We start from the raw sequence: 21,890 nt of genomic DNA, 5'->3' as shown, positions 1-21,890 counted from the left end.
AGGCCTACCGACAATGGATGTATGATCTAGGCAATTTGGTATTGTCGGGGGAAGCAAGGTCTCTCACACCCTTTTCCCACCCACTTTCTGCTGTTGCTTAGCTAGGGGACAGCAATGTGCGCCTTTCTCTAGAACTGTGCCTCTGAAGTGTGTGGAAGGTCCATTCCTGGTCTCAGCTTTATTTTTCCTGTTTCACTTTGGGATTTGGGTTCGATCATCTTTGCCAACCCCTTATTCTACCATATCCCTCTTAAATGGGGACAGAAGTAGGACTTCTTTTCTTAGTAGACTGAGCAGGTTGAGGAAATGACATGAAACTAACCATGTTGTTTGTTCACCTGTTCCCTTGAAAACACTTCATTGGCTGTTCACTTATTTAGTCTTGAAAAGTTAACCTGGAATCTCTTTAACGTATTTTCTCTTGTTTGGGTATTCATTTATAACTTTTGAGCCTCTTAGGCTTGATTGTAATAACTGTAAGTTAACTTTTAAAATGAGAAGTCAAAGGACTTTATTTGGAATATCGTTAAAATATCTTGGTGGCTGTGCTGTCTTTTGTTAAAATATAAGTTCTACTCCTACCTGCTTATTTTTAAAAATGCATGAAAAAGAGAATAAAGCTCACCTAAGAGTTTTGTAAGCATCTGGCCCATCTAAGCATGAATTAATGAAAACTTCAGTCTCTGATATGGAAAGCATTGCTCTTCTACATGAGACCATACTCACTTTGCATGGCTAGTCTGTTTAATATTTTCCTAATTCCCTCATCTCCTAACACCTAACTTGATTCAGCAGCATGACCCATGGTGTAGTCACTTCTCAGACAAATATTCACACTGGAATTTTTGTTTTGTAGGCACTTTCAGGTGATACTAACCTTTCCAGACTTAAAAACAAACAAACAAACCAGTTTTACCATTTAAAAGCACATATTTTTTCATTGAGCCAATAAAATAATGCTATTTTAGAAGTTTGCATTTTGCAAGTTTATCATTTAAAATCCAAATAAATCCAAATAAACTAACAAAATCCAAATAAATCCAAAATAAACTCATTCAGTGATTTCCATGAGGCTGTTTTTTTAATTTTTCATGAGGCTGTTTTGATGAACATATCTCAGAAATAGAGGGGAGATTAAATTATGTTTTGGCTGCTTAGTATAGAGAGTGTCCCTATTTACCTGTTAAGTAGTACAAATATCACAGTTTTTATAATAGTTAACTTCTGCAGTCTCAGGATGCTTTCCAAGTAGATAGAGATGGGGTGCTTTATCCTGAAAATTTGGAAAGTTTTAATCACTCAGTCATGTCTGACTATTTTCGACCCCATGGACTGTAGCCTGCCAGGCTCCTCTGTCTGGAATTCTGTAGGCAAGAATACTGGAGTGGGCTGCCATGTCCTCCTGCAGGGTATCTTCCCAACCCAGGGATTGAACTTGTGTCTCTTATGTCTCCTGCATTGGCAGATGGGTTCTTTACCTAGTGCCACATTTATCCTGAGTGCTGCACGAAAGTGGAATATCCTGACAGCAAACTTTACCTCATGGTCGATCGCTAATAAGTTAAATGTGGTATAGCATCAAATCACGTGTTTGTGTTTTTCTCCTAGCAGCTGTAAGAATGAAATTCATGTCAGATGTTTGTAGATTGCAGCGGCTCCTGAAGAAATGCTGTTGGAAAATCATTGTTCTAGGCCCCCGGGTTTACTTCCCTCTGCAGGAGGCTCTTGTACCAGTTGTTGGGTAATTTGAACAGTTCTGTTTGTGGAACTGTTAGGAGTCTCAGCTTTTAAGGATCACTTACAATTCAGTGCACAGGTAATTTTCAAAGCACCTGGGTGAAGTTACATGCCTCTAGAAAATGGAGCTTTAGAAAAGGCAACAGCATTGCAATGATCTTCAGGAGTGGGTATCAGAGAGTGCACGTGGTTGCCAAGGGTCCTGGCAAAACTTCTGGGAAACTCAAAATCAGAGAATCCGTATTTGAGTGCTTTGGAATTTACCCCGAGTCAGAGCTGGGGCTCCCACTGATCTCTGGGCAGGGGGTTGGAGGCAGGCTCTGGCTCTGGGCATGTGTTTCCAGGAGGTAGTTCTGGCCAACTTGAACTTGTTACCTGAGCTGCATTTACTTTCTACTTTTCTCATCTGCCCCAGTTTCTTTTGTAGTTGAGTTAGATGAGTCAAATGACCTTGGGCAAGAAGCTGTTGAACATACATCAGCCTGGTGTAACTTTTCATTGTTCTTAAAAAGATACTCTCTTCCAGCCTCTGGGATTTAGGCACCCTGGGAAAGGGCATTTAGGTCCACCCTGCTGGAGGGGAGAGGGAAGGGAGGAGAGGTGGTATTGGAGTCTTGTGAAGGGGGGCACTGTGGACAAGGAGGAGCCCGGAAATCGAACCAGCATATGCAGCCAATTGGGAGAACTCCTTTTTTCATTGTTGCAAAACAGAAAACAAAACGGGCTTTAGTGAAAGGTTACTGTAGCACCTTTATGTTTCATTTCATCAGAAACACTGTTGATATCTGTTGTTAAACTGAAAATGCAACTAAAATCTGAAGGATAGAACTTTTTTCCTTTCTGGTCATCCTTCCCTTTGATAAAAAGCTTGCTGTGTTTTAACAGAATACAAGGATTTGGATTGGGATATATGGGGCCTATTGTTGCCTGAATCTTTGTTCCTGTGCCCCAGTACATACATACACACACTACACACACTCTCTCTCTCACTCACTCAAAATATCACTTTCCTCAACTCTTTGAGAAAAGAGGGGTAAAATAAAGAGGAAAGAAGGATGCATGAGGTGGGGTGTGTGTGTGTGTGAATAAAAGTGTTCACTTTCACCTCGGAGAAGGCAATGGCACCCCACTCTAGTACTCTTGCCTGGAAAAATCCCACAGACGGAGGAGTCTGGTAGGCTGCAGTCCATGGGGTCGCGAAGTCGGACACGACTGAGCGACTTCACTTTCACTTTCGTGCATCGGAGAAGGAAATGGCAACCCACTCCAGTGTTCTTGCCTGGAGAATCCCAGGGACAGCGGAGCCTGGTGGGCTGGTGTCTATGGGGTCGCATAGAGTCGGACACAACTGAAGCGACTTAGCAGCAGCAGCAGCACTTTCACCTACTGTTCCTTTTCCTCACTTTGGTTTTGGGAGAGCATTTTTCTTTTCTGAAAACATTATCTTTTGATGCACATTGGCCAGCAGCTCTCTTAGTCTCCTTAGACACGCTAAGTGCGCAGCAAGTGCTGTTAGAAGTAGAAGCAGGGACATACAAATGCCTTGAACGGTACTGAATGATTGAAGGCGGGAGGAGAAGGGGATGACAGAGGATGAGATAGTTGAATGGCATCACCGACTCAGTGGACATGGGTTTGAGTAAACCCTGGGAGTTGGTGATGGACAGGGAAGCCTGGTGTACTGCAGAGAGCTGCAGTACTTGCAAAGCCTGGTGTACTTGCAAAGAGCTGGACATGACTGAGCAACTGAACTGTACTGAGAGAATCTCCAGTCTCTGGCAAGGGTTTGAGATGACTGTGCCAAGTTCCCACTAAGGAGGCAGATGTGTGTTGATTCCTACTGATCCTGGGCTTTAGGGGCACAGGAGACAATCTGGTGTGGACAGACTGGCTTAAGATGACCCTGGGGAAGTTTGTTCAGACCTGACCCCAGAGGATCTTGGGGCTAGAGGACTCTTGGTAGCCATCTAACCGAGCACCCTGGCCTCGGAAGCATCCCTGATAGCTGGGTATCCACTTTTTGCTTCATTATCTTGTGATGGGAAAAGCAAGAGTCTCAGAAGGCCCTTTCTTAATCTGGGCTGGAATCTGCTTCTCAATAACTTCTCTGAATTCATTCTAGTGTAGTCGACTGGAACATCACAGGACAGTTTTGCTCCCTCCTACATGAGTGTGGGTCAGGAATTTGAAGACAGTTACCATGTTTTTCCTTGGTCTTTCAGTCCTCAGGTGAAATAGTCTCACTTCCTGCAAATCTTAATCCTTGGAGAATGTTACTTTCAGACATTTCACTGTTCAGATTGCCTTGGTCTAAACTCATCCTACGTTATCAGTGAGCCTTTTAAACTCTAGGTGTTTGTGGATCACGAATGATGGGCACACACTGTTAAGCTGAATTAAACAACCTTTCTCAGAGTTCTCGATGGCCTTTTGTGGATTGTGCCTCTTGAAGGGGGGCATGTGGTGTGTGGCATCAAGAATCTGTTCTCCAGACCCTGTAGGAAACATTGATCTGGGTGCAGCTGGCCAAGTGAAGGATACCAGTGGCACATTGCTTTGGCCAAATAAAAGTTTTCTTCTTGTTATTTTTAAAATTTTGAAAGTATCTATGCTATTTGCTTTACTAACAAGTTGTAAAATAGGAAAGGAAAACTGAAGTGTCACTAGTCCTATCAATTTACATGTAATCATTGGAAAAAATCAGTATTTTCCACATTTTTCTATGCTAATATACATAAATTATATGATCTATTTTAAAAATGGAATCATAAATCCTATTTTGTAATGTATTTTAAAATTTTACTTTTTGCGGTCAGAACTTTCCATGACAATAATACATACATATTTATGTTTTAAATTTCTGCCTGGCACTCCATTAGCCCATAGTTAGCTAACACTAATTATGAGCTAGTTAGGTTGCTTCCAGTATTTTGCCTTATAAATGTGCATATCCTCACACTTATTTTTCTTGGATAAATTCCTGGCAGTGGAATTGCTGGCTGACAGACTTTTTAAAGGATGTATTTTTCACCTGATTGTTATTCAGGTAGTCTCAATAGAGAATCATTCCCCCACCTCATTAGTTTTATTGTCTTGAGAAAGGTTTGCTTAGCAGAGTGGCTGGTTCTCCTTTTTTTAGGTCCTTGTATTTCTTAGGCAAGGGCTTCTGAGGCAGGCTTCTTCCTTGCAATTTGGGGCCCTTTTAGGTACACCTGATGCTTTGTCTCCTGCTGCAATATGTTTGTGGTCACGGAGTCCCTGTGGCTCTGGTGTTTGATGGTGGCAGCACATGGGATTCTGGAGTCCCAGGTCTTGGTGGACCCTGATTTGGCTTCTGCCGAGTCAGCCACAACTTTTTCTTGGCTGAACCCCAGCTCAGTGTGAGACTATGTTATACAATTTAGCTCCTTGATCTTTGCCCTGGTTTCAAGACTTTTTTACCTTGAGTCCTCAAGAGCTCTGATTAATGGTAGTTGAGCAGGTTTGCAACCAATAAGGCTTGTGGCACTTTCATTGGATGCAATATAGCCAAGAAGAACCCTAAGCCAATATGCAGGTAAGCCAATAAGTCTGGTGTCTTAGAAGGTATTTTAGTATCATAAGGAAAGCGGACATGGCTTTTTCTCTGGGACAGTTCTGAAGGCAGTTGACTTTCCCTCTGTAGCTCATAGTTCAGTTCGGTTGCTTAGTTGTGTCCAACTCTTTGCGACCCCATGGACTGCTGCATGCCAGGCCTCCCTGTTCATCGCCAACTCCTGGAGTTTACTCAAACTTAAGTCCATTGAGTTGGTGATGCCATTTGGCCATCTCATCCTCTGTTGTCCCCTTCTCCTCCTGCCTTCAATCTTTCCCAGCTTCAGAATCTTTTCAAAAGAGTCAGTTCTTCGCATCAGGTGGCCAGAGTATTGGAGTTTCGGCTTCAGCATCAGTCCTTCCAATGAATATTCTGTAGCTAACATCCATCTCTTAAGTGGCGTGGTCCTTCCCCACCTCCACCCCCAGCACCTGTAGAGTAGTTCTTGCTCCTCTTCTACTTCCTCATCCTCTTCGTATCTCCCCACCCCTGAGGGGGCATGTCCAGGTCAGCAGGACCTGTGGGCTCTCCTTCGATGAGCAGCTCTTCCTGGAGCCCCACCTTCCCAGATGAGTCCCTCCAGCGTTCAGCATTCAGCCTGCATTTCTTTTGTTTCAGTGCTGCCCTTGGCTGCCATGTTGCCTGTGGTTATCTTTCCTTCCAAGACCGGCAGGTGGGATGAGGGTCCTCAGGGACCTCCTTATTTGCTTCTCAGAAGACAAGCACATAGGACCCCTTCCATTTTCAGAGTTACATGCTCGGTCCCAGTGTGAAACAGGCAGGGAAAAACAAAACAAAATCAGAGATCTGGAAGTTAATAAGAGTTAATGTTAATAAAGTTTTGCAAAGTCTCTTTTAAGACCACTTCTCTGCAGTTTGATTCCTGACTTCTGGTCCTAAGGGGCCCAGCAACACTCCTGTGGAATCTGAGCTACAGTATGGCTAGTGAGGTCCAGGCTGGTTGGTTAGGTGTTACCAAGGGGCATTTTTTGTTTCCTGAATTCATCTGTCTGAAATCAGTTCTTCCTAGCAACCAAAAGAAGATGATTGGATCATCCCCCATAGGCATGAGAATGAAACGAAGACCTGGAGAGAAGCATTTGTGGTTCTTGGACAAATCATTTTGGTACTTGGAAGATCTCAGCTCTTTTTCTTTTAAGTTGCCACCAGCCAGTTTCTGTTCTTTGCCTGTATCCTTGGAGTAGCAAAAATGTTGCAGTCTGGGGAAACTTTTTGTACAACTTGGTTCACTGAATCACAGGTACTGGTTGGGCTGATGGAAACCAAAACCAGCCTGCAGAGAAAGGCTGTAGTTCATTTGGCACTTGGCTTGTTTGTGTGGCTGTTTCCATTTAAATCTCCTGGGCATCCCGCTCCTTATCAGAACTGCTATCCCCTCAGAATTCATCATTGCTGAATAAACTGTGAAGTTCTGGGAGCTGTTGCCTTTTCAACAGTTTGCCTCTCTAGAAAAAACTCGTGAAGTTCAAATAGCCCTTAACCCTCCATCATTTTATACTCCTCCAAGTGGTCTTTGTGAGGAACATGGTGGGTTGTCTTGGTTTAATATTCAATATTTCTCTTTCTTCACAAGTACTGGATGCAAGAAGTCGGTCCAGTCCTTCCCTGTCTGTGTTGCTAGGTAACAAAGCACTTGGAGCAAAGTGAAAGTGAAGTCGCTCAGTCGTGTCCAACTCTTCGCGACCTCATGGACTGCGGCCTACCAGGCTCCTCCGTCCTTGGGATTTTCCAGGCAAGAGTACTGGAGTGGGGTCCCATTGCAAAGGGGAGGCTATTAGCACTTTGTCACTTGGAGTTTAGGGGTCCTCCCACTTGTGAGCTCTTGATGCAGAGTTAAGTCTCTGCATCTGTCTTTATACCGATAGTGTGCCGGTTGTTGGTGGAGTTGAACAAGTGTTGTCAGCAACGCTGTGTGTTCAGGAAGCCTTCCTGCCGTGTCCCTTTTGGCTGGCTCTCGTTCTCTGGGAATAGCCGGTTTCTCTATCCACCAGAGAAGGGCTCCTGATCTTCATATTCTGGAGAGCTTGTGGAGTAGTTAGCCTGCAATTCAGGGATGGCTTTTTTTCTTTTCTTTTCTTTTTAAATATCTTCGCAGACATTTTATACTTCCCCCTCTGTTAGCAACTTCCTCTGTGTTAGGGGATCAGTCTGCCTGGGTTAGAATCCTAAAACTACTGTCTCTACTGTCTAATGATGGATAAGTCATTTAACTGAAGTCTGTGCTTCACTTTTCCCATCCATAGAATGGGTGTAATAATAGAACCTACCTTGAGACTTGCTTTGCAAATTAAATGAGACATTCCATATATAATATTTTAAATAGTGACTGGCATAGAGCAAGTCCTCAAGAAAGCTTAGCTCTGGTTGCTGTTGTGAGGGCTACTACAGTGCACCGTGCTAAATGCTCTGATCTGAGAACCTGGTTATATATCCACAGTCATAGGTGACTTGGGTATATTTTATATAAATTTCCCCAAGGAAGTATTTCTACTTTGCCTCTTTTCCTGGCTTTGTGCAAGATACCTGTTTCGATGTTTCTTCTGCTCAGAGCTCTTTAAACCCATATCAGCTCTCTCCACAAATGGGTTTAGGATTTTTTTCACTCTGCTGCTCTTAAAGAGGGTACATGGATTTTGAAGGAAAAACTTTCAGAAAGGATTTAGGTGTGTGCATTGTTGAGATATATGTTTCTAATGACAGGACTGTACATTTTCTGTGGATACCATTCTGCCCTCCTTTTCTCTGTGGATCTGCATGTGTTCAGAAATATACTCAAATCTTTCTTTCACTTGAAGTTAGATCTCAAAAGAGCCCAAAGGTCAGTCGTTGCCCCCCTCGCACCCCCGTTCATCCCTGTGGGGCTGCTGTGGGCTCTGCCACCTTTTCTTGGCGCCTCACTCAGATTCCTTCCTCTTGGGTTTTGGTTCTGATGGCTTTTGTTTGATGCAAGGGGCTTTATTGGGGTTCATGGGCTTCTGTAGCTCTGCTTTTCCACACTTGAGGACTCCTGGGTGTGCTGGAGACTCAATTCTCCAGGTCATGCTGGATTCTCACTTTCTGAATAACCTTTAGATCAGTGTCTCTCAGCCTCAGCACTATTACTGACATTTGGGACCTGATAATTCTTTGTTGTCGGGGGCTCCCTTTGTGTTACAGGGTGTTTCCCAGCATCCCTGCCTTTACCCACTGGATGCTGGCAGCTCCCCTCCCTTCTCCCGGTTATGACAGTTACAGATATCTCCAGACATTCTCAGGTGTTCTCTGGGTGGCAGAAATGCCCTCAGCTGAGAATAACTGGGTTAGATCAGCTGGTCTCCACGTGACAGAGGGCAAACGCATACCTTATCATACTTAGCTTATAAAGTTATATTGAGGTCTGAAAATTCACAGTTCTATAGTACAGCTTTGGTTAATCTACTTAAAAATCCATATGCAAATAGATTTAAAATACTTATTTTTAAAGTATTTATTTAAAATACTTATTTTTAGGTATTTATTTTTGAAGTATTTAGATCCCTATATCTATATACAACAGATAGAAAGAACAGATGGCACCAAACAGAAGTTTGTCTTCTTTTAAGATACCTAATCTTAAAACCATTGGTTTGGCCACTGGTTCTCAGTATGTGGTCCTGAGAATGGCAGCTTTAGCACCACCTGGGAGCTTTTTAGAAATGCAGATTCATGGGTGTTCGATCTAGAGCCACTGAATCAGACTCTGGCAGCGGGCCCAGCAGTCTGCTGTAACAAGCCTTTCAGGTGATTCTGAAAGTGAAAAGTGAAAGTGAAGTCACTCAGTCGTGTCCGACTCTTTGGGACCCCATAGACTGTAGCCTACCAGGCTCCTCAGTCCATGGAATTTTCCAGGCAAGAGTACTGGAGTGGGTTGCCATTTCCTTCTCTAGGGGATCTTCCCGACCCAGGGATCGAACCCGGGTCTCCCGCATTGCAGGCAGATGCTTTACCGTCTGAGCCACCAGGGAAGCCAGGTGATTCTGATGCACACTGAAATCTGAGAAACACTGAGATGTTACTGAGATGTCTCAAGTAAGCTCCAACGAAGATACCTGTAGACTATGCCCTACTGAGAAATAATCATACTCCACCATACACAGAACTTTGAAATCATGTTAGGAGAATGTCTTTTACTGGGCAGGTCATGCTAGATCTCTGTCAGTCATATTGGTGCCCTCTGAGAGCTCGTCACGTCCACAGCTGCCTTTCCGGGGTTTCCTTTCCTCAGCACCCCTGAACTAGTGGTGGTTGTGACTGCCAAGGCAAGCTTCTGTAGGTCAACCAACAGTCTATATTTCTCAGCTCTGCCCAAGAGGACTGATGTGTGTAATGGACAGATTCTTCCCCTTGGGAGTCTGAGATTGTGGAGAGAAGCAAAAACAGAAGAGAGCAGAAGGCATGAGGCAGAGAAGAAAACCCTGTAGAAGCAGAAGCTGTGGAGTGTGAAGAGGCTGTCAGTAAACCAGTTGTGGCAAGAATAGTAGGAGCAGGAAGAGGCTGGCAGAGCCCTGGATGACTGCTTTCAAAGGGCAATTCCGAAAGTTGAGTAGAGGAAATCAAACTATTGATCGTATCTTGGAAGAGTATTTTTCAGTTTTCTATGAGATCCAACTGGGCAGCTATGGTTGGGGTTTCCAGTCTTGCTGGCCTCTCTATGTATCCTCCTGGTAGATCATCATTTGCTGAGGCAGTTTCAATTTATGTCTCTTCTTTGCCACCTGGATGAGCCCAGCAAATCCATACTTGGATTAGAAGACCGAGGAGTCTCTGCAGACCGGCTTCATGGCCTGCTGCTTCCTTGAAGCAGGGATTCAGCCTGGCTGTGCCTCAGAAGCACCCAGGTGGCCCCCACCTCTTTTAAAACACTCTCCGTTTGGGATCCCAGTAGGCAGTTGAGGTTAACCTTACAGGAAAGAATGAGTGATGGAAGCTGTCTGGTTCAGCATGTTATCTTGACTTGCCCCAAAGAAACCTGCCTGGAGTATATTTCAGGAAACCTCAGGCCTGGTTTTCACTTCCTTAGGGTAGACCAAAGATGCCCACTCCCCATAGTCATTCCAAGCAGCTATTGCTTTGACTCCAACAATGTTTCCTCTTAGCATTTCCTGTGACGGTATCTCAGTACCATCTCTTTTGAGGGATATGCTAAGAGTTAGACCCTAAAAAAACATGCACACAATAGAAATACAGGCAGTAGAAGAATGAAATGAACCTTGTGAATAATTTTCTAAAAATCCAGTGGGCCTACGGAAATTTTCCAGTTTGAACTATTGGCATCACCCCTCTGTATAGCTTTAGTGTCTCCCTCATCCCCACAGTCGTCTCTTCCTCCCTCTCTCTCCCATTAAAACCTGGGAAAGAATACAAGTACCTTCACGTAGCAAATCCATTGGATTCTTTCACACAAATCCCCCTGGAAGGGAGTGAGTGGAGAGACAGAATATTTTACATTGTTGTCAGAAGGTTGGACGAGTTCCCTTAGGGTTAGATTCTGAGAATGTAGGCCAGTGCTTGTTTTCAAGTCGAGCTTAAAAGATTTGGGGCCTGACCAAGAACATAATCAGGATTCTCTTATTCTCAAATTAGTATCCTTGAGGAGATTGTCAACCGCTCCAGAGCCTAGGGCTATTTCCATGTTGTACTTGCATATCAAGCTCCTCTACCTCTAGTAATGATCTTTTCATGGTAGACAGAAGAGTTGCCTAGTAAAGGACCCAGGCCTGGAGCACAACTCTCAAGCCCCAACTGGTTTTCTCAGGGACTTGGTATGTGTTAAGGGCTTCCCTGATGGCTCAGATGGTAAAGAATCTGCCTGCAATCCAAGAGACCTGGGTTCGAGCCCTGGGTCAGGAAGATCCCCTGGAGAAGGGAATGGCAACCCACTCCAGTATTCTTGCCTGGAGGATCCCATGGACAGAGGAGCCTCGTGGGCTGCAGTTGCAAAGATTTGGACACGACTGAGCGACTATCTCACCCACCCACACCCACCCACACACAGGACCCAGGCCTGGAGCACAAATTTCAAGTCCAAACTAGTTTTCTTAGGGACCTGGTAAGTTTCTTTAGTCAGTAGCATTATCTGATGTAGTGCATCTTTAATTTGGCTTTCTGTAGGATGCAGGGATTAATAACAGTGATCCAGCGATGTGGTGGGGTGGGGAGAATGGTCAGCTGCAGACACTGGGACTGGACTCTGCTTTGAGCAGAATGATTAGTGCAGTCAGGAAAGTCACGAAGTGCTCCCTGCCTCAGTCACTTGAACTCTACTTGCCATTATGCCCAGTTCCTAACCTGAGAGGTTATGCAATGTTTCAAAAGAAAGGTGGTCCCAAAAGAAAGGTGGTCCTGTCTCCCTACTCTGCTGCTGTCTTAGGAATGTGAACCTTTGTGCAAATGAGTCATTCTTTTGTTTCTGTTCCTGCACATCATGTCAGAGAGAGTGATTTATTTCCTGTTTGTGAAGGCTTGGTTTCATCAATTACATGGGAGAGAAATTGGATGTACTTTCAACTTTTTGCTGGTTATTGGCTCCTCCTTTGCCTGGAAGGATAGTCTTTCCATCCTGAGAGTTGTTGATGCCGATTCAGTGAAAGGATTTCTTTTCTTAGGCTTTCAGAGATGACACTTCATTGCTTTTGTGTGATGAAATTATAGTGTGTGATTTTGTTATTTTTAAACAAGTAAAACTGTCATCTGAAAGTTCACCTACAGTTGTTGAAAAAGCCATGAAAGCATCTCATTTCCTACTGGTTCTACTAACAACCGTTTTTAGCCTATAAACCTTGTGTAGCTCCAAGCCTGTGTTTCCTAAATTGGAGAACAAATCCTGCTCCCAAGATATGAATAAGATGTGCTGGCAGTGAAGTGCTGCTGCCTAAGTACTTTGACCCTGTGTTCCCCAAACCTAAACAGATTTCTCCTCTCTCTATTCTCAGAACCATTAGCATTCTTACTTAATGTACATTGTGTATTTCATGAAGCACCAATTAACATCTCATAGGGCACCAGTGTTCCAAGGAACTCAGCAAGGCTGACAACTTATTTCAATGTTTTATCTTTTACACAAAGGACCTATATATTAGAATTTGCTTATCCTTTTGGACTGTTGTTGTGTCTGCTTCTGACTCTTTACAAATTAGCCAGTTGCAAAAAAAAAAAAAATGTCAGACACATTCATCCATCCTACTTTTTAGGAAGATTATTAAAATATTTCATTTACCAAATTATTGTGCGCCATCTGTGGGTAAAGGAGCTACGTTTGGAAGGAAGAAGATAGTGCCTTGGGGATTGAGTTAAAGTCAAAGAAGAGACACTTGTTTCAGGAATCTTCTCAATTGGGTTTGATTGAGGAAGAGAAGTCAGGTCAGATATTAACAGCTTATTATAAATGTTTCGGGTAATTTCAGAATACTCCACTTTAAAACAAGTTTTGAGAAATGGGGCAGGGAAAGCTCCCTTACCTACATTTATCTCACTGATTGTGGGCAGTTTTTATTACGAGGCTGCCCTTCTCTGTAGCGCGGAGGGGCCGTCACAGAGAAGAGGGCATAAGTATATTGTTTCTAGTCCTGAACCAGGGGAATGGATAAAAACGACTAGGATCTTGAAACTCAAAAAATCTCCCTAACAGTCAGAGCTGTCTGCTGATTTGTGTGGCTGGTGGAGGATTGAGTTCCTTGGAACTGGACTAGTTCAAGTGCAGATTGCTTGACCTCATAACTGGGATCTCCTAAAGGACATTCAAGTAGACAAATGTGTCCTTTGATGTAAGATTCCAGGATTCAGAGTTTTCACTCCTCATTTACGATCATTTCTGTTAGGTAGAGCTTATTAAAGATTGTAATTTTACTGTTAAAAACTGAAAACTTCTATTAGTGAGGCCAGGACAAAGCAGTTGCCAGGAACCTTCGAGTCTCACCCTGCCAGGAGCGATTGGCTTCATGTTCTCGGATTGAATACCCTGTATTACTTTGAGGTTAAAATCCCGTTGGGAAGTCTGGTCCTTTGGCCTGTGGCACGTTTGCTGCTTTGAGTTCCAGTAGAGTTGTGAGAAGCTCTGTTGAACATGTTTAGCAGGGTTGGATTCTGGCACTTCTGTATCTTATTCTGAGCAGAATTCTCCCCCTGCTGTCATTGTGGCAGGAAAACAGGGGCACTGTGTGTCTGTCTAGTTGGGGAAAGATGTGGGGCACTAACAGAGCCAGTCTCGTGGTGGGGCCTTGGGAGACCTGAGGGTTCATGCTCATGCTTTAGAGCCATCCTTACGGCTTCCCTGGTGGCCCAGCGGTAAAGAATCTGCCTGCCAGTGCGGGAGACACTGGTTTGATCCCTGGGCTGGGAAGATCCCACGTGCTGAGGAGTAACGAAGCTCGTGTGCCACAACTACTGAGCCAGTGCTCTAGAGCCTGGGAACCTCAACTACTGGAGCTCTCGTGTCCTAGAGCCTGTGCCCTGCCACAGAGAAGCCACTGCAGTGAGAAGCCTGCACACCGCAAGTAGAGAAAAGCCCATGCTGCGACGAAGACCGGCACAGCCAGTAAATAAATAATAAGTAAATAAAAATTCTTTTAAAAAGTAAACATCCTTAGCTCTGCTGTTTCAGTTAATATGTGGGGATAGAAAAGCCTTCTTCCAGGAGTATTGTGAGAGTAAGTGGGAAGTAGAGCTTTTAGTATTTTTGGAGACGAGGGCCCAGTTCATTTAGTTAATAATGCATGAAGAGTTTTCTTCTTTCAGAGTCCTCATTTCTTTGCTTTTCAAAAGGTAAAATAATTCACCAGTCACCACACCCCCCTCCCCCCACCCCACCCACCAGGCTCCTCCAATTCCCCAAGGTGAGCTCTGGCACTTTGCTCCAAGTATTATCATTGTACATCAACTGACATTCAGTTTGCTGAGTAGTTAAAACAACTGGCAGGTTGACGAGGCAGTTAGTGGTTCTCTCATACGACGTGCTCTTTCAGCACTGTTGCCCTCAGTCTCACCTTGGGACTCTTAAATTTTATCTAGTGAGTTGTACGCAGTGGGGGCTGTTGATAATTTTTTATTTTAAAGTGTTTTTTTTTTTTTTTTGTGGGTAGTACTAGCTGCTGAACTGGGAGCACACAAAACAAAGAAACACAACATTTCTCTCTTGAGAACTTGGAGATCATTGTCCTCTTTTGTGACTATGTAGCCTCATGTAGGTTACCAGCCTCTAGGATGGGAAAGGGATGCTCATGTCTGTCTCGACCACTGGTGACATGTCCGTTGAGTCACTATATGCCTCAGTCATTAAAAATTTTCTTAATTTAAAAAAATGGTAAAAATACATCACATAAAACTTACCGCTTTGACCATTTTAAGTGTAAACTTCAGTGGCATGAAGCATATTCATAATCTAACCATCACCACTACCCATTTTCTGAACTTTTTCATCATCCCAAACAGAAACTCTAGTAAACAATAATGCCTCATTTCTTTCTTCTCTTTGCACCTGGAAATCATCATTTTACTTCCTATGTCTATGAATTTGCCTATTTAGGTACCTCTTATAAGGAGAATTGTACAGTATTTTTCCTTTAAGTGTCTGACTTACTTCACGGAGCATAATGTTTTCAAGGGTCATGTACTGGAGCATCATTCTTTTTTATGGCTGAGTAGTATTTCATTGTATGAATGTTCCACTTTTTATTTATCCATTCATCTGTCACTGGTCACTTGGGTTGTTTCCACCTTTTGGCTGTTGTGATAATGTTGTGAACGTTGATGTACCCCTGCTTTTGGTTCTTTTGAGTGTACATCTAGGAGTAAAATTGCTGCATCATATGATAATTCTATGTTTGACTTTTTGAGGAACCAGCAAACTCTCTTCTATAGTGTCCTGGTGATTTTAAAAGTGGGCTGTAGTACCTGTGTTTGTAAGAAGTGTTCTCAAATATTTATCAATAACTTGAAACTTTAAATTAGAAAACTGAGCAGAGTGTATTTGTTAACACTTCATGTATTTCTGTCATGGAATGTCTTGATTGAATTGGTTTGGGTACCTGTGTTTTGCATTTCAGCAGATGTTGCTTGACCTGAGCTGCATTTTTCTATTGATGGCCACCGTTTTGGCACTTGATACTGCAATAATTGTCTGTTGCTATGTCTATGAATTTGCCTATTTAGGTACCTCCTATAAGTAGAATCGTACAGTATTTTTCCTTTAGTGTCTGACTGATTTCACGGAGCATAATGTTTTCACGGGTCATGCACATTGTAGCATGTACTGGAGCATCATTCTTTTTTATGGTTGATTAGATGTGCAACATACTCTAAAATATTTTGAAAAAGAGATGAGTTTGTAAGAAACACATTGGAGTTATTTTTGAGTTTCATTTTGCCAAAGTTAAGATTTGATATTAAAGTTCTCTTGGTTGCAGAATGGAGAGTATTCCTGATATTAACATAAATGTGAAAGAAGGTGATAAAATAGAAATATTGGGGACTAATAGGTATCGGGGAACAGCTTCCACTGGGAGCTGAAATAGTGTGGGAAAGAATGTTATTTAGGGTTAGTCTAGGTCATATTAGTTTTTATTTTGTTTAGATGGCTTTTTCTTTGGCCACTCTATAGGCATCTTAACTGGGAGTTTAAAGACTTTTAGAGATGGGGATGGGTGAAGGATTTTTTTGTGTGTGTGTTTGTGGTTATTGCTTTTATTTTTAATAGGCAACCAGAATTTTCACCTCTTGGGTCAGAATGTTATCCACGTATTTATAGCAAGCTTGTGTTGTCATGGCAGGTGGCTGTGGATGTTGTTATTCAGACACTGATAAGACCTTCAATGAAGTAGCTCTGAAGTTATGCTCAGGCTGAAAAAAAATGACTGTGTAGATTAAAAAACTCCATATTGAACATGTATTTTTATCAAAAGTAGCAGTAAAAAAAAAAAAAGCAGTAGCATAAAACACTGCTTTCATGACTTTAGTTTCCCTGAGCCTTTATTTCTGGTCTCTTGGTGATTATCTGCCTTCTGTAGCTGAGCCAAATTGTAATTTTATAGGAATTAAGCTTAACATCAGCAGTTTGAGGTCGTAGTCCACTGTGGAGCATGACATAAGTTTGAGCAGCGTGGTTTACAGTGATCCTTTCTCAGTGTGGCCGACAGAGCTGTTATTAGCCTGATTTTAGGGGAGGTGCTGCGGGGGGCAGTGGAGGGCATCCTGTTGGACAACTTTTTGGACCAGTGGAGCAGTAAAAATCCCTTCAGTTTGTAATCAAGGAGCCTACATTATTTTGTTAGTGAAGGTGGAAGATTATTTAATAAAAATAAAGCCCATTTCCTCCTTTGGGTTTTAACCTCAGGCTGACCTGAGGTAGAAGTGTCTGCCTGAGGAGAAAGCCCATCCAGGCCTCCTCATGGAGTCAATTACTAATTCACCAAATAGTCACGGACCTCTGCCATGCATGTGGCCTTGTGCCAAAAGCCAAGGAGTAAGTGTAAGGGAGATAGATGCTCCCCTGCCTCCTGCAGTATAGGCCACTTCCCCAGGGTTTGCCCTAGACCCTTCTGTTATTTTTTAGCTGCTTTATTAAAAATATAATCCATATACTACGAGATGCACCCATTTGAAGTATGTGACTCAGTGTTGGTGGCTCAGCCGTGTCTGACTCTTTGTGATCCCATGGACTGTAACCCACCAGGTTCCTCTGTCCATGAAATTTTCCAGGCAAGAATACTGGAGTGGGTAGCCATTTCCTTCTCTAGGGAACGTTCCCGACCCAGGAATTGAACCCAAGTCTCCTGCATTGCAAGCAGATTCTCTACTGTCTGAGCCACAAGGGAAGCACATGTAACTCAGTGGTTATTAGCATATTCACAGAACTGAGCATCAATCACTACCATCAATCTAAAATTGACTTACAGTTTGAGACTCTAAAAGTCTCTCTATTACCTGCAAAAGAAACCCCATTCCATTTAGCTCTCACCCCAATCCTCCCATACCCCTCAGCCCCTGGCAACCACTATCTGCTTTCTGTCTCCATAGGTTAGCCTCTTCAGGATATTTCACATAAAAGGATATACATGACATTTCATGTGTGGTTTACTTCATTTAACAGTGTTTTCAAGGTTCATCCCAGCTGTAGCTTGTCAGCACTTCGTTCATTTTTATGGCTGAATACTAGCCCATTGTAGGGATATACTACATTTTGATTAACCATTCATCTTGTATGGACATTTGGGTTGTTTCTGCTTTTTGCCTCTGTAAGTATATGCTGCTATGAACATGCGTGTACAAGATTTCGCATGAACACAAGAGTTCAGTTCTCTTAGATCCCCTAAATCTCCTTCCCATTCCACATATCTGTTACATCACAGAGGGGTCAGATAGTTGTGGGAGCCAGGGAAAGCTTCGCCTGAGGATACAATGTTCAAAGCTGAGACCTGAAAGTATGATTAAAAATGGTTTTCAAACTGTAGGTCATGCCCCATGAGTAGATTGTGAAATCAGTTTAGTGAATTATGGCTAGAGCTTTTAAGAGCTAAACTAAATAGAGTAGAAGATATCAGAGAGCATCCCTTGTGGGAAAGGTAAATATGGTATAAAAGTAATTTTTGTCAGCTACATGTGAATGTATAGTGAATTGTAATGTAAAATGTACTCTGCTCTCTAGGTCATAGAGAAGTGTGGAAGTGTAGGGATTATTGAAAAGGGAATTAGGTTATTCATCTGGAAGTCTAAATATGATCCTACTTGAAGGTGGAAAGACACAGAGCTAGAAAAGAGGATAACCTAAAAATCTGAAGATCCTTTGAAAGCTTAAAGTTCTGTGATCTTTATGCTTTTATTTTTATTTATTTTTAAAATTTTTTTGGCTGTGCCGTGTGGCATGTCAGATCTTAGCTCCCCAATCAGGGATCGAACCCAAGCCCCCTGCATTGGAAGCAAGGAGTCTTAACCACTTTGGGAAGTCACTGTGCTTTTAGCATTATTCATTTATTCAAAAATATTAAAACATCTACTGTATATTTGGACTGTGCTAGGTTCTAGGGGTATATCTTAAGTGACGTTTGTATGATCCATCTTTTGGATTTTAGGATCTGGCAGGGGAGACATAGAAGTAAAGAAGCAATCACAATGACTCCTGGTAAAGCATGGTGGATTGAACACATGAATATCTCAAGTTCTTCCAAAATACCTCTAAAATGAGAAAGCAAAGGAATAAAAGAGATAGAAGCCCCATGAAGGTGGGAGACTAGGAGAAGAGACCACAGCAGATAAGAGCCATCAGCAGATTTTAGGAAGGAGCGGGAGGGGTCCCTGACTTGATCAAGCAGAGGCCTTGGACTTGAAGGTCTCAAAGAGGGCAGTCAATGAGAAAGGAGCCAATTAGCCCCACAGAACTCAGACAGACCCAGGATTTGGAAGCTCGGTCTGGCAGCAGTGGCTAGAGGATGTGGAACTGAAAAGAAGGACATTAGGTGAAGGTCCCCACCTCCACCCATCAGATTCAGGTGACAGCCCCTCCTCCTATCCTAAAGGAGATGCCAGGGTTATACAGTGAAGCTGTAGATCATTAGCCATCAGCCCCCCACACACCTGAGACAAAGACACCTCCCTCAGAAACAATGACACACTTGGACAGAGCTTCTCCAGTGGGGCTGGGGGGAGGGAGGGGGAGAGGCTAAACCAATACGGATTTGTCAGAAACTCAGAGGGGCGGGGGATGTGTAGTGTGCAAAGTCACTCTGAGGTGATTCTGAAGGCCTTGCCTTCCCACCCACCTTGCTTCCCAGTCACTGTTTTTCTTCCGGGAGGCTTTAGGCACCCTTCAAATTCCTGGTGCATTATTTATCCCTTGGTCAGTATGACTGATTTGAACATCCATGGTGTACACTGTGTGCCTAACCATGTGCTGTGTCCTGTGGAAGCCAGTAACAGCAACAACAGCAAAATTACCCCATGCCCATAGAACTTAAAATCTTAGTTATTAGTGATTAAATATGTTCTAAGTTACACACTTAAAAAATTAGAAGACGTTTTGTCAAGGTGAAGGGTGAAAACCTTTTTCTGTCCTCATTCTCTCCACACTTTGCCCCACACCCTTTCATTTTGGATGAGCCCATGTAAATTTCAAGGCACCAAGGATGTATAGTGCCCTTTCCAGCAGCCTCACCAAGGACTGGGCCTCTGGTTTGTAATAAACCTGCTGAAATTTTGTTCGACTGCTTGACTACTTTACTATGAGAGTATATATCCCAAAGACAAGAAACCATCAGTGGTTAAGATCTCAAAGATGATTTCCAAATTTTAGGCGTTCTTTCTCTTATTCCACCAATTTTATTTTTCCTCCTGGGAAAATAGCCAGGATGATTGCAAAACATATGCTTTTAAAAAGACAAAATTTCATGAATATAAAAACATAAATTGAGGACCACACCCATAATACATGTGGAATTTTAATTCCAAACATCTTCTTTTCCTCTAATGTGTGATAAGTCTTTTTATTTAAGGATACATTTTTGCTTTGAAAATTAATATTCTGATGTGGAAAGTTTTTAGAGTTTACTTTCTTGGGAGGGGGATGGTCATTCAGTCTTCTTATTGGGATATTCAAATGACTTATCTTCTTTTCCCTAAGAAATTACTGAAGACAATTGTTTGAAGTGTTGCCATGTGGTAAGGAGATTTGCATTATTTAAGGAAACAGCTGGCAGAATTCTGTAATGTCCCACCTCTGTTCGTGCCAGTGCCTGAAGTTTCTTTTGCATGACTCTGTTAAAAAAAAAAAAGCCAAAGGAGGGGAATGAGTGGGGAGGAGAAGAAATCCTTGTTTCCTGTTCTGAGTTGCCAAGAGCTTTCATTTAATTGCCCCTGTTTCCTTCAGTGAAGCACAGTCTGTGAGGATTGCAAAGAAACCCTCCTCTCAAATTGGACCTGTGAGAACCCTGCAAAAGACTGTGTGTGTGAGCTGGGCTTGCCTCCTGCATTTTCAGTTGGAAAATAATTTTTTTTTTCTCTTAGTGAACGAAGTTATTTTCCTAAGTGTGGAAATGATTAATAGGAGAGGAAACACACTGTCCTTAAGTTTATGAAAGGAGTGACCTGAATATTTGACCAGAGGGAGAGAGAGGGGTCCTTCTCTCTTCCCACCCTTCTGTGCAGCCTGTAGCCCACCCTGGGGGATGCCCTTCCTCCTGGGACAGGAATTGCTGGCCCCCTTGGCCCCGCTTGCCCTTCGGGTGGCCTAGTTTGTTTCCCTGGGACTTTTCTTTCCTTGGTCAAGTTGCTTCTTTAATCATTTTGTATTTTTACTATCAGTGTGCTCTTGGGTCTCCAAGTCTTCAGAGAGAGATAGTGGATAGAAGGAAGCTGGGGTGAGGGTGCTTGGCTGAGACCCATCTGGGTGTATGATGTTTAGAATCCAAAAGGCAGGGTGAGCCGTGTAGCTTGGGGATGAGGGACTGGGCTCCTGGTCCAGGAAACGAGTTAGCAGTTCAGCAGAGAGTTGAGGACAAAGACCTGCTTATGTGCATCAACAGTGCTAACATTTCTAAGGCTTTTAGGTTGTTACCCAGGGAAAACAGTTTTGTTTGTTTGTTTTTTAAGGTTATTTGGGAGAAACCAGAAGTATTATATTTTAAAAAAGATGCCTTGAACTTTCAAATAAATATGTTTTAGGGCTCACTTATCTGCAGGTTGGCCAAGTCCTTCTGATTTCTTGCCTTTCAATGATTTCTTTCACTCCTCAGAAAGAGCATGAGAAACCAAAGGATGTAAAGCACAGAATGAATTTTGCTAAAGTGAGCCCCAGCGAAGCAAGAAGTGGAAAAGATAATACATTATTATTGAGTCCAGTGAGATTTTTAAATTATGTGTTCAGTTACTCTGTTTTCTTCTTAGTTGATCTTTTCTAATTATAGCAGTTCACACACTTGAATGTTGGAAGAAATAGTCTAGGTAAAATAAAGAATCCTTCAGGATTCATACTACTATATAGAAGTAAACAAGGCCCTACTGTATAGCACAGGGAACTGTATTCAATGTCTTATAATAACCTCTAATGGAAAAGAATCTGAAAAAGAACATATGTATAACTGAATCAATTTGCTCTACACCTGAAGCTAACACAGCCTTGTAAATCAACTATACTTCAATTTAAAGAAAAAGAATTGTAGAGGTAGTCTAAACTGTTTGACAGGTCTTTTTCTGCCCGATTTTAAAGCTAGCTTATTTTTCTTTAATGTGTGTGTATATATATATATATATAAATATAAATATATATCATAATTATAGTCAAACTAATTTTTGCTACTCCTCTCTGTCAATGTTTCTGTATATCCATGCTGATATATCTGTTTTCTTAATGGAATCTTCATTTTCCTTACAGATATTTATCAGCAGTTGAGCATATACTTGGCTTTACTGTAAGACCTGGCTATGATAGAGAGGGCTGTACTGTGTACAAATGCCCCAACGTAACTTAGTTTTCTGATGCTTAGATTTGACTACATACTTAAGGTTTTACTTATGAGCCGATTTGCTTTAGAGTCAGAGAAATAGCAACAAAGTCTTA

At 42.5% G+C, this 21,890-nt stretch overlaps 1 protein-coding gene and 2 long non-coding RNA genes across 44 annotated transcripts in view; 1 reads left to right on the top strand and 2 right to left on the bottom strand.

Moving 5' to 3' along the window:
* CARMIL1 (capping protein regulator and myosin 1 linker 1) overlaps positions 1-21,890 on the top strand; it is a 305,081-nt gene that overhangs the window by 9,711 nt on the left and 273,480 nt on the right. The window lies entirely within an intron of this gene.
* Positions 10,157-12,508, bottom strand: LOC145518228 (uncharacterized). Its single transcript, XR_014062768.1, has 2 exons — positions 11,231-12,508; positions 10,157-10,389 (listed from the first exon to the last, which is right to left on the bottom strand). It is a non-coding gene; the product is annotated as an uncharacterized LOC145518228 (long non-coding RNA).
* LOC145518224 (uncharacterized) overlaps positions 19,635-21,890 on the bottom strand; it is an 86,980-nt gene continuing 84,724 nt past the window's right edge. The window contains exon 4 of the long non-coding RNA XR_014062764.1: positions 19,635-20,089. This is a non-coding gene — a long non-coding RNA (uncharacterized LOC145518224). The remainder of the gene's footprint in view (positions 20,090-21,890) is intronic.

The sequence above is a fragment of the Giraffa tippelskirchi genome, chromosome 8, assembly GCF_054371585.1.
Source record: "Giraffa tippelskirchi isolate mGirTip1 chromosome 8, T2T-mGirTip1v1.2.pri, whole genome shotgun sequence".
NCBI lineage: Eukaryota > Metazoa > Chordata > Mammalia > Artiodactyla > Giraffidae > Giraffa > Giraffa tippelskirchi.
The sequence above is the reverse complement of the archived record's forward strand: the minus strand, read 5'-3'. Positions and strand labels throughout refer to the sequence as shown.